This window comes from Bufo bufo, chromosome 4 (genome assembly GCF_905171765.1).
Source record: "Bufo bufo chromosome 4, aBufBuf1.1, whole genome shotgun sequence".
Lineage (NCBI taxonomy): Eukaryota > Metazoa > Chordata > Amphibia > Anura > Bufonidae > Bufo > Bufo bufo.
In genome coordinates, this window is record NC_053392.1 from 82,647,366 (window position 1) to 82,655,714 (window position 8,349).

The 8,349-nt window shown below is 45.6% G+C and overlaps 1 pseudogene; it reads right to left on the reverse strand.

The window, feature by feature from the left end:
• Positions 1–5,882: 5,882 nt before the first annotated feature.
• LOC120999000 lies at positions 5,883–6,812 on the reverse strand (annotated as a pseudogene).
• Positions 6,813–8,349: the final 1,537 nt, after the last annotated feature.

Genomic DNA, 8,349 nt, shown 5'->3' on the forward strand with positions numbered 1-8,349 from the left:
ACTCCGCTCGACACCAATACCACCACAGGAACCAGGAACAGGAACAGCTCTTACAAGAGCTAGGAGTAATAGCCAGGAGAGTATACACGTATAGCAATCCCCACACACATGAGACGAAGCTCTATGTTGAATGTAAATCAGGACCTCTTTAATGGGTTATTTTTTAGCCTTTTATGCAGGTCTTCTAGCAAGGGACACTCCCCCTGGGGCCCTTGTAGAAGACTGACAGTTTATATTTTCTCATTAATGTCTTTTATAGATGTTAGCGCTCTGTTTTACCAAATTACCTTTAAAGATCTAGAGCTAAAAGATGAAATTCTAGCTGCATTCAGACACCACTAGGGGGAGCTCAGAATCTTATTTCTTACAGTTTACATTGAACTCAACAATATCATATTATGCAGTAAGCCCCTAAGCTCCCCCTAGTGGGGATTGCAGTCAACTAGAATTTAATGTCAAGTGCCGGGGATCTCACAAAGGACCCCCAAGACGTCAGGATATGGGAAACAGGCGATGTACCACGGAAACTTTAATACAAAATAACAGAAGCAAATATCAGTAACAGAAGTGCCGAAGAGTACTGTACAACTAGCGGGAGAACCCACCGTGCTACTTACGGTCGGTACCCTGAAGGGGTATCACTAAGCAGCTACCCAGACTTTACTAGGGTCCCTGGTGGTGGGTAGCTGCCAGGTGCCACTCTAGAGCCGGACCCGTACCGGAGCAACTGGTCCGGAGGACCAGGAGATACCTACAAAGGTACCGACAGTACATACAGTAACCAAGCATGAACGGAATCCATGCAAGGACAGGAATAAGCAAATTACAGGCATAACGGAATCAGATAACGGATGCAGTTACGCACAGTTACGATGGACAGAACATGGCATACAAACAGGACAGATACAACACAGAAACAACAACTCAAAACAAGGCAGAACCATACCAAGGTATGGCAGGCAGGGTCAGCAGCATGGGGCAAGGCAAAACAGACAGCAGACCTACCGCCAGACAGAACAAAACTGAACCAAGGAAGACTGACCCAGACACTGAGGGAACACAGGAATAAATACCAGCCCCGTGAGTGCAGCTGAGAAGCCATGCCCACGGAACCAAGCAGGGAAGATTAACCCCATCAGAACTACTCAGGGGAGTTAACCCTTACAGGAAAGGGAACGGAAACTACAGCGCAGAAAGCTGCAGTACGGGCGTTGCCCATGGCAACCAGACACATGAAGGTCAGGATACAGAAACAGGACTACAAATACAGATGCAGTCAAAGGGGTACACACGTACACAGGCAAGTTCACACGTGAAGCAGCAGCCAGCATGCAGACCCTAGCAACCAGCCTGACCGGAGACACCCGCAGCCAGTACGCCAGGGGACGTGCAGCCAGCCTACATGACAACACATGTCACATTGAACCGAACCGTGACATTTAACTCTGAAATTAGGTCTTTTAACTATTGTATTTTGCAGGCGATTTTAGCTATATCAGAAAAATGGAGGTCTGACCATAAAGATATACTAGATATACTAGTATACTATACACCATATAGAAATTAATCAGCACAGAATTTTAGGCTTAATTTTGCATCCTTGACATCTCCTTGCTGCATTTTGTCTTAAAATAACCACATATATCAAATGCTGGACAAAGAACTTGTGATCTTGAGCATCTCAGGACCTTAATGGCAGAATAATGAATAATGTCTAATGTTGGAGTGGAAACCAGAATCTAAAGCAGCAGATGGTACAAGCTGTACAAGAATATATTGTACCAGCATATAGGACAAAATCTATCGTCTAGACTTCTGATTGAGTGAATCATTAGTCACTTTCATTAGTGCCGTCTAAATGCCATTTCCAGGACAGTCTTCAAAATGTAGTAGGCAAAGAAGAAAAAGGAAAATCAATAAAAAAAATAAGTAAAAGAAAACACAAACCCACACAAATGTAATATACTAAATGCACTAAAATGCTAGGCTTTTATTATTATTATTATTATTATTATTATCATCATTATTATTAAAGGGGTTGTCCGGCCAAATATATTGAAGACTGCTTCATCTTCATTATACTGCAAGTTGTTTTGAAAGTGCAGTGTAATGATGAGTACTCGCTCCATTCACTTGAATGGAGAGATTACTTGTAATTACACTACGCCGCCGCTCCACAGGAGATAACGTGTCCTGACGATAGGTCATCAATATGCTGTATATGGCAGGATAACCGTAGGGGTGTACATACATAGTATAAAACAATTGCAATAAGCATGAACAAGATGAGTTACAATTTACAAGGCTAACATGATCCTGTATTTACCTCTTAAAGGGGTTGTGCAGGACAAAGGTTTTGATTACTTATCATCAGGATAGAGATGAGCGAATCGAAGTTGACGAAGTAGAATTTGATCCGAATTTAAGGAAAAATTCGATTCGCACCTAAGTCAAATTTCCTCACGCTTCGTGGTAATAAATCGCATTTTTTCCTAAAACGGCTGCTGCACGTGTGAGGACATTGAGCAAGGAACTCTGGGAAGGCGGGATCACCCATAATGCCATGCATGCAGCCAATCAGCAGCCAGCCAGCACTGTGATGTCACAGCCCTATAAATATCCTCAGACATCTTGGATTCTGCCATTTACCAGTGTACTTAGTGCAGGGAGAGACGTCAGCAGGCGCTAGGGACAGTGATAGAAAAAACGTCATTGTGCTAAAAAAAGATTTACAAAGGCAGGGAATGATTATTCAAGGTGTTGGGAAAGGATAGGGAGGAATCATTCCACAGCATTTATGCTGAACAGGGTTCAGTCGGGGAGGTTACAGCCTGGGTAATAGGAACATTCCTATTACACCTTGCTGCACTGACTGGGGATTCAAATTGCCCTTATACAGCTCTGTAATTCCAGCAAACCGTTCTTATTAGGATGCAAGTGCTGTTTGATACAATCATTAATAGGGGTTATTACAAGGAAATATTTCTATGTCTTATTTGCCCTTGTGCGGTGCAGTTATATGTTCTAAAGCATTTTTGGGCTTGTATTAGTGGGAAAAAAAGGGCTTATTCGCCGTTGTGTGGCGAAGTGAGAAAATTACAGCCCTTTTCGTCATGTATTGGTGGCAAAAGTATATAATATATATTAGGCTACTTTCACACCTGCGTTAGGTGCGGATCCGCCTGGTATCTGCACAGATTGATCCGCACCTATAATGCAAACGCTTGTATCCGTTCAGAATGGATCCGTTTGCATTACCATGAACAAAAAAAAAATATATATATTTTTTTTTTGTTCATGATAATGCAAACGGATCAGTATTGACTTACATTAAAAGTCAATGGGAGGCGGATCCATTTTCAATTGCACTATATTGTGTCAGTGAAAACGGATCCGTCCCCATTGACTTACATTGTAAGTCAGGACGGATCAGTTTGGCTCCGCATAGTCAGGCGGACATCAAAACGCTGCAAGCTGCCTCCAGAGCAGAATGAAGGCTGAACGGAACCAAACTGATGCATTCTGAACGGATCCTTATCCATTCAGAATGCATTGGGGCTAAACTGATCCATTTTGGGCCGCTTGTAAAAGCCCTGAAACGGATCTCACAAGCGAACCCTGTCCTGTTCTCACAACATGTACCCCCGGGGTCTGTATGCAGTTCAACAGGCAGATATCACCATTCTACTAGTTAATAAGATGAGACTTGTTTCTGTAGTCTGTGGTTTTTATTAACCGGCAGTAGATAAGGTAAGCTATAAGAAAATGAACATACAAGAACTGAATATACAGTACAGTGTACACAAAAACATTAATTAATCCCTTACCGACGATGCTTTAGTAAGAGACACACAATGTGTAGCTGCTCCTTCCATGAGGTGAGGAGAAAAGGAAGCAGGAGCCTGTCTCTTTCCCAGAAAGCACTGTGAGCAGGAAGTCAGGTGACCTAATGAATATGAATAACTTAACAAGGCAAAAGATGCACTTACAGATAAAAGTCACTAGATGGTGCTAAAGGCACACAAATGAACAGACTATGCAATAGTTAGTGAAGACAGTACAGACCCAGAAACGCCAGTATGAAAGTAGCCTTAGCTGCTCAGCGGTGAATTTATCGGTTGTAAAGCCTTTTGTGGCGTGTATTAGTGGAAAAAGAAAAATATATATATTTGCCGCTCAGCGGTGCAGTTATCTGTTGTAAAGCCTTTTGTGGCGTGTATTAGCAGAAAATGAAAAAATATATTTGCCGCTCAGCGGTGCAGTTATCTCTTCTAAAGCCTTTTGTGGCGTGTATTAGCAGAAAATAAAAAATATATATTTTCCGTTCAGCGGTGCAGTTATCTGTTCTAAAGCCTTTTGTGGCGTTTATTAGTGGGGGAAAAAAGGGCTTATTAGCCATTGTGTGGTGAAGTGAGAAAATTACAGACTTTTTTTGGGTGTTTTCATTTCCTTTTTATTTTATTTTTATTTGATCTAACAGTATGTCAGACAGAGACGTGCCAGGCCCACAGGGGAGTGGCAGAGGCCTAAATGTTTCTGGCGCAGGCAGAGGTCGCAGCAGAGTAAGAGGGAGTGCAGCACTTTGAGAGGCCTGAGCCCCCAATGTCAGCTAGCGGTCGTGTCGTGACCAGCAACCCAGCGGCTCTTGAGTGGTTAACTTGATCTTTGACTACGTCTCAAGTGACATCAGACTCCCCCAGCCAAGAGTCAGTGGGTTCGTCAGACACAACCCTTAGTTGGCATGACCCGGGAGCAGGCCCTGTGCCCTCACCTGTCCTCAACCTGCCTCTGTCCTTTTCTGTTCCCAGAGCCAGAGAAGTATTGTATGCTGTGGGCTCAGCTCCACTATACAGTGAGAATGAGCTACTAGAAGAGAGTCAGCAGCTACTGGCTAGCCAAGATGTGGAGGAGACATCCGCCGCTTCCTCCACTAGGCAGGCAAGTAGTGATGAGGAGAGTGGTGTGGGAGCTGGTGGTGCGAGCAGTCAAGCTCCTGACCCAGAGACGGTTGAGGAGGACATCAGTGACGTGCAGACAGTACTATGATGATGTAGCTGATCGCACTTGGGAGTCGGATGACAAAGGGGCTTCATTTTTTTTCTTTTCTTTACATAATAATTGTCAGGGATCGCTCTCTCTCTCAGGAGGTCGTACTCACAAACTTCTTCACGGACACCAGGTTTAAGGTCCAAATGGTGCATGTATTTGGCAGTCTTCAGACACCAGCACAAACAAAGCAAAAGAAACACCTGCCCATCTAGGCACTAACAAAACAAATATGACGTGTCTCTTTGACTCACCTATACATCACAGTTCACACACTGTTTCAAGTGCGGCTTTCTCAGCCCAATAGTCCAGCTGCCTCCAGGCTGTAGCAAATACGAGTCCACCAAATTCCAGGCTATCTCCCAGCCTCGTGGCCCCTCAGCCTAGCCCGGCTGAGACCACACTCACAGAGCCTCAGCAGCACTCTGTTCAAATGTCTTCTCTCACTCTCTCTTCCCAGACTGACACACTGGGAGGTGCTTTATCCCAGCCTGATTAGAGCAGGCCTCACTTTGAAACCCTTCCTGCTAAGGAAAACCTGCCCAGACTGGGGAGGGGGTGGATTTGGAGGTCCCACTGCAAAAACCTACCATCCCAATCCAAGTAAAATCCAGCCCTGAATAAATAAAGAAAATAGCTCCAGCAACTATATTTACTGAAGCAAGCGTCATTCTGGATTTCATCCACCTCAGCCACACCTGAGGAACCTGGGAGAGATATACCCCCCTTCTGGGTTCACATTGCCACATAATATAATATTATAAAATCTGGTTGTGTCTCCATGATAAATCTGCAGCCGTGGGGGCCCCGTGTGGCTTCTACTCACATTCAAAATAATCCTTCAGCGGGGCGAATAGATGCTCCATGACCGGGATGCTCCATGACCTTCCCAGGAGCTTCTGTCGGGAGCAGCGGTTCATTTCTGACACATCCGTATAGTGCGGGGGAAATCCGTAGACCCATCCATCTCCGTGCACCACAGGATGTCCTTCTTCCCATCCATGATGACTGGGAACTCGTGATATTTTCCCTGACGAAGAGACTCAGGGGCTGGTAGTTATGGTTTGAATCTTGATGACTCTTCCGGGCTTCAAGCAATCTTGAAGCTTTGTCTTCTCATTGTCTGTAGCTACTAGAGACCTGTTCATGCCAGGCAGTTTTCCCCAGAAGTATCTGGCTCGATAAGCAGCCGATACCGCACTTGCATCAATCTTGACAGGATTCGTCTCCAGGTGGAGAGAAATTGTTTTTTGGAATGCTTTCTCCATTGCAAACCACGTTCTCGAATATCCAGAAGACTGGCTGATTCTCACCTGTCTTAGGCAACACTTTATTGAGTAATCAGGGAAAGTAAAAAAACTGTTGTCCACTGCCCCCATAAAGACCTTTCCGATGCGGGTTAACCACAGATAATTCATTACAAGAGCTGCGGCCAAATATCAGATCGAATTTCTCCCCATCCTTTAATCTGTTAAATTAAATTTAAAATATTAAATTCAACCACAACTTGATTTAAATGATAAGAAACTAAACTTAAATTTGCCAATATATTATCCCAATCTTTGAGGGAAGTTCCCAGACAATCAATTTGCAATTAACCGAACCCGAGTTCGGGAAATGGTTTTGTGGTCCAGCCTGCCGCAGTAACCGCTGCATCACCCAGTGGCACGCAGTCTATTTTAGTTAGTCAAGGCTCCACCACCTCAGCCGAAGGGAGCTGTCTGTCCTTCCAATCATCTACCAGTCCTGATGCACCTGCTCCTCATCCTCCTACTCCTCGTCACTCATTTCGTCATCAATCAATCACCGAAGCGATTTTCAAGAGACAACAGTATGCGTGCACTCATCCAACAGCACAGAAGCTGAACGTGCTCCTGGCCAAGTTGCTGGTGCTGCAGTCCCTCCCTTTCCAAGTGGTGGACTCTGCACCTTTCAGAGAACTGATGGCTTGTGCCGAGCCAAGGTGGAGAGTCCCAAGCCGTCATTTCTTTGCCAAAATGGCAGTACCAGCCCTGCACACACAAGTAGAACAGAAGGTGGGCCAGTCCTTGAGCCTGTCGGTGTCTGCCAAAGTGCACGGCAGCGCCGACGTGTGGAGCTATAACTACGGTCAGGGACAATACAGGTCCTTTAAGGCCCACTGGGTGAATGTGGTTCCTCCACAGCCACAACAGCAACTTGGCCAGGTGATGCCGCTTCCGCCTCCACGTTCTCACGCCGTTGGTCCTGCGACAATGTTCGCCTCTGCCTCCTCATCCTCCACCGTGTCCTCAGCTTCCACTGCAGGGACAATTCACAGTCCCCCTCCAGCATACCACATTTATTGCATACATATTAGGACATCGTCAGACATCATCCACAACTCCATCCACCATCAGGCAAAACTCCCTTCTACCTCAGACTTTAGACAAAACTCCGTCCTCCCTCATCCAAAACTCCATCAGACCTCAGACAAAACTCCGTCAGACATCAGCCAAAACTCCGTCAGACATCAGCCAAAACTCCGTCCTCCCTCAGACATCAGCCAAAACTCCATCAGACCTCAGACATCAGCCAAAACTCCTTCATCCCTCATCCAAAACTCCATCCTCCCTCATCCAAAACTCCGTCAGACATCAGCTAAAACTCTGTCAGACATCAGCCAAAACTCCGTCAGAAATCAGCCAAAACTCCGTCCCCCCTCAGATATCAGCCAAAACTCCGTCCTCCCTCAGACATCAGCCAAAACTCCGTCCTCCCTCCTCCAAAACTCCGTCCTCCCTCAGACATCAGCCAAAACTCTGTCCTCCCTCAGACATCAGCCAAAACTCCGTCCTCCCTAACTCAAAATATGTCCTACTACACACACTCTTCACTTGACGGAACTGCTAGCTGCTGGAGAGGCATAGGACCTGTGATGATGTTATGACCATGTGACGAGTCACTTGTGTGGGAGGGGTCAGATGTGCACAGCAGCTGGTAGAGTGTACAGAACTGTAGCCATCAAATAGAGCTCTGTACTAGAGATGTGTGTGTAACCTGCATGTAGCAGTGCTGTGTACTGTGTAGCAGAGCTGTATGTGTAACCTGCATGTAGCAGAGCTATGTACTGTGTAGCAGAGCTGTATGTGTAACCTGCATGTAGCAGTGCTGTGTACTGTGTAGCAGAGCTGTATGTGTACCCTGCATGTAGCAGAGCTGTGTACTGTGTAGCAGAGCTGTATGTGTAACCTGCATGTAGCAGAGCTGTATGTGTAACCTGCATGTAGCAGAGCTGTATGTGTAACCTGCATGAAGCAGAGCTGTGTACTGCGTAGCAGAGCT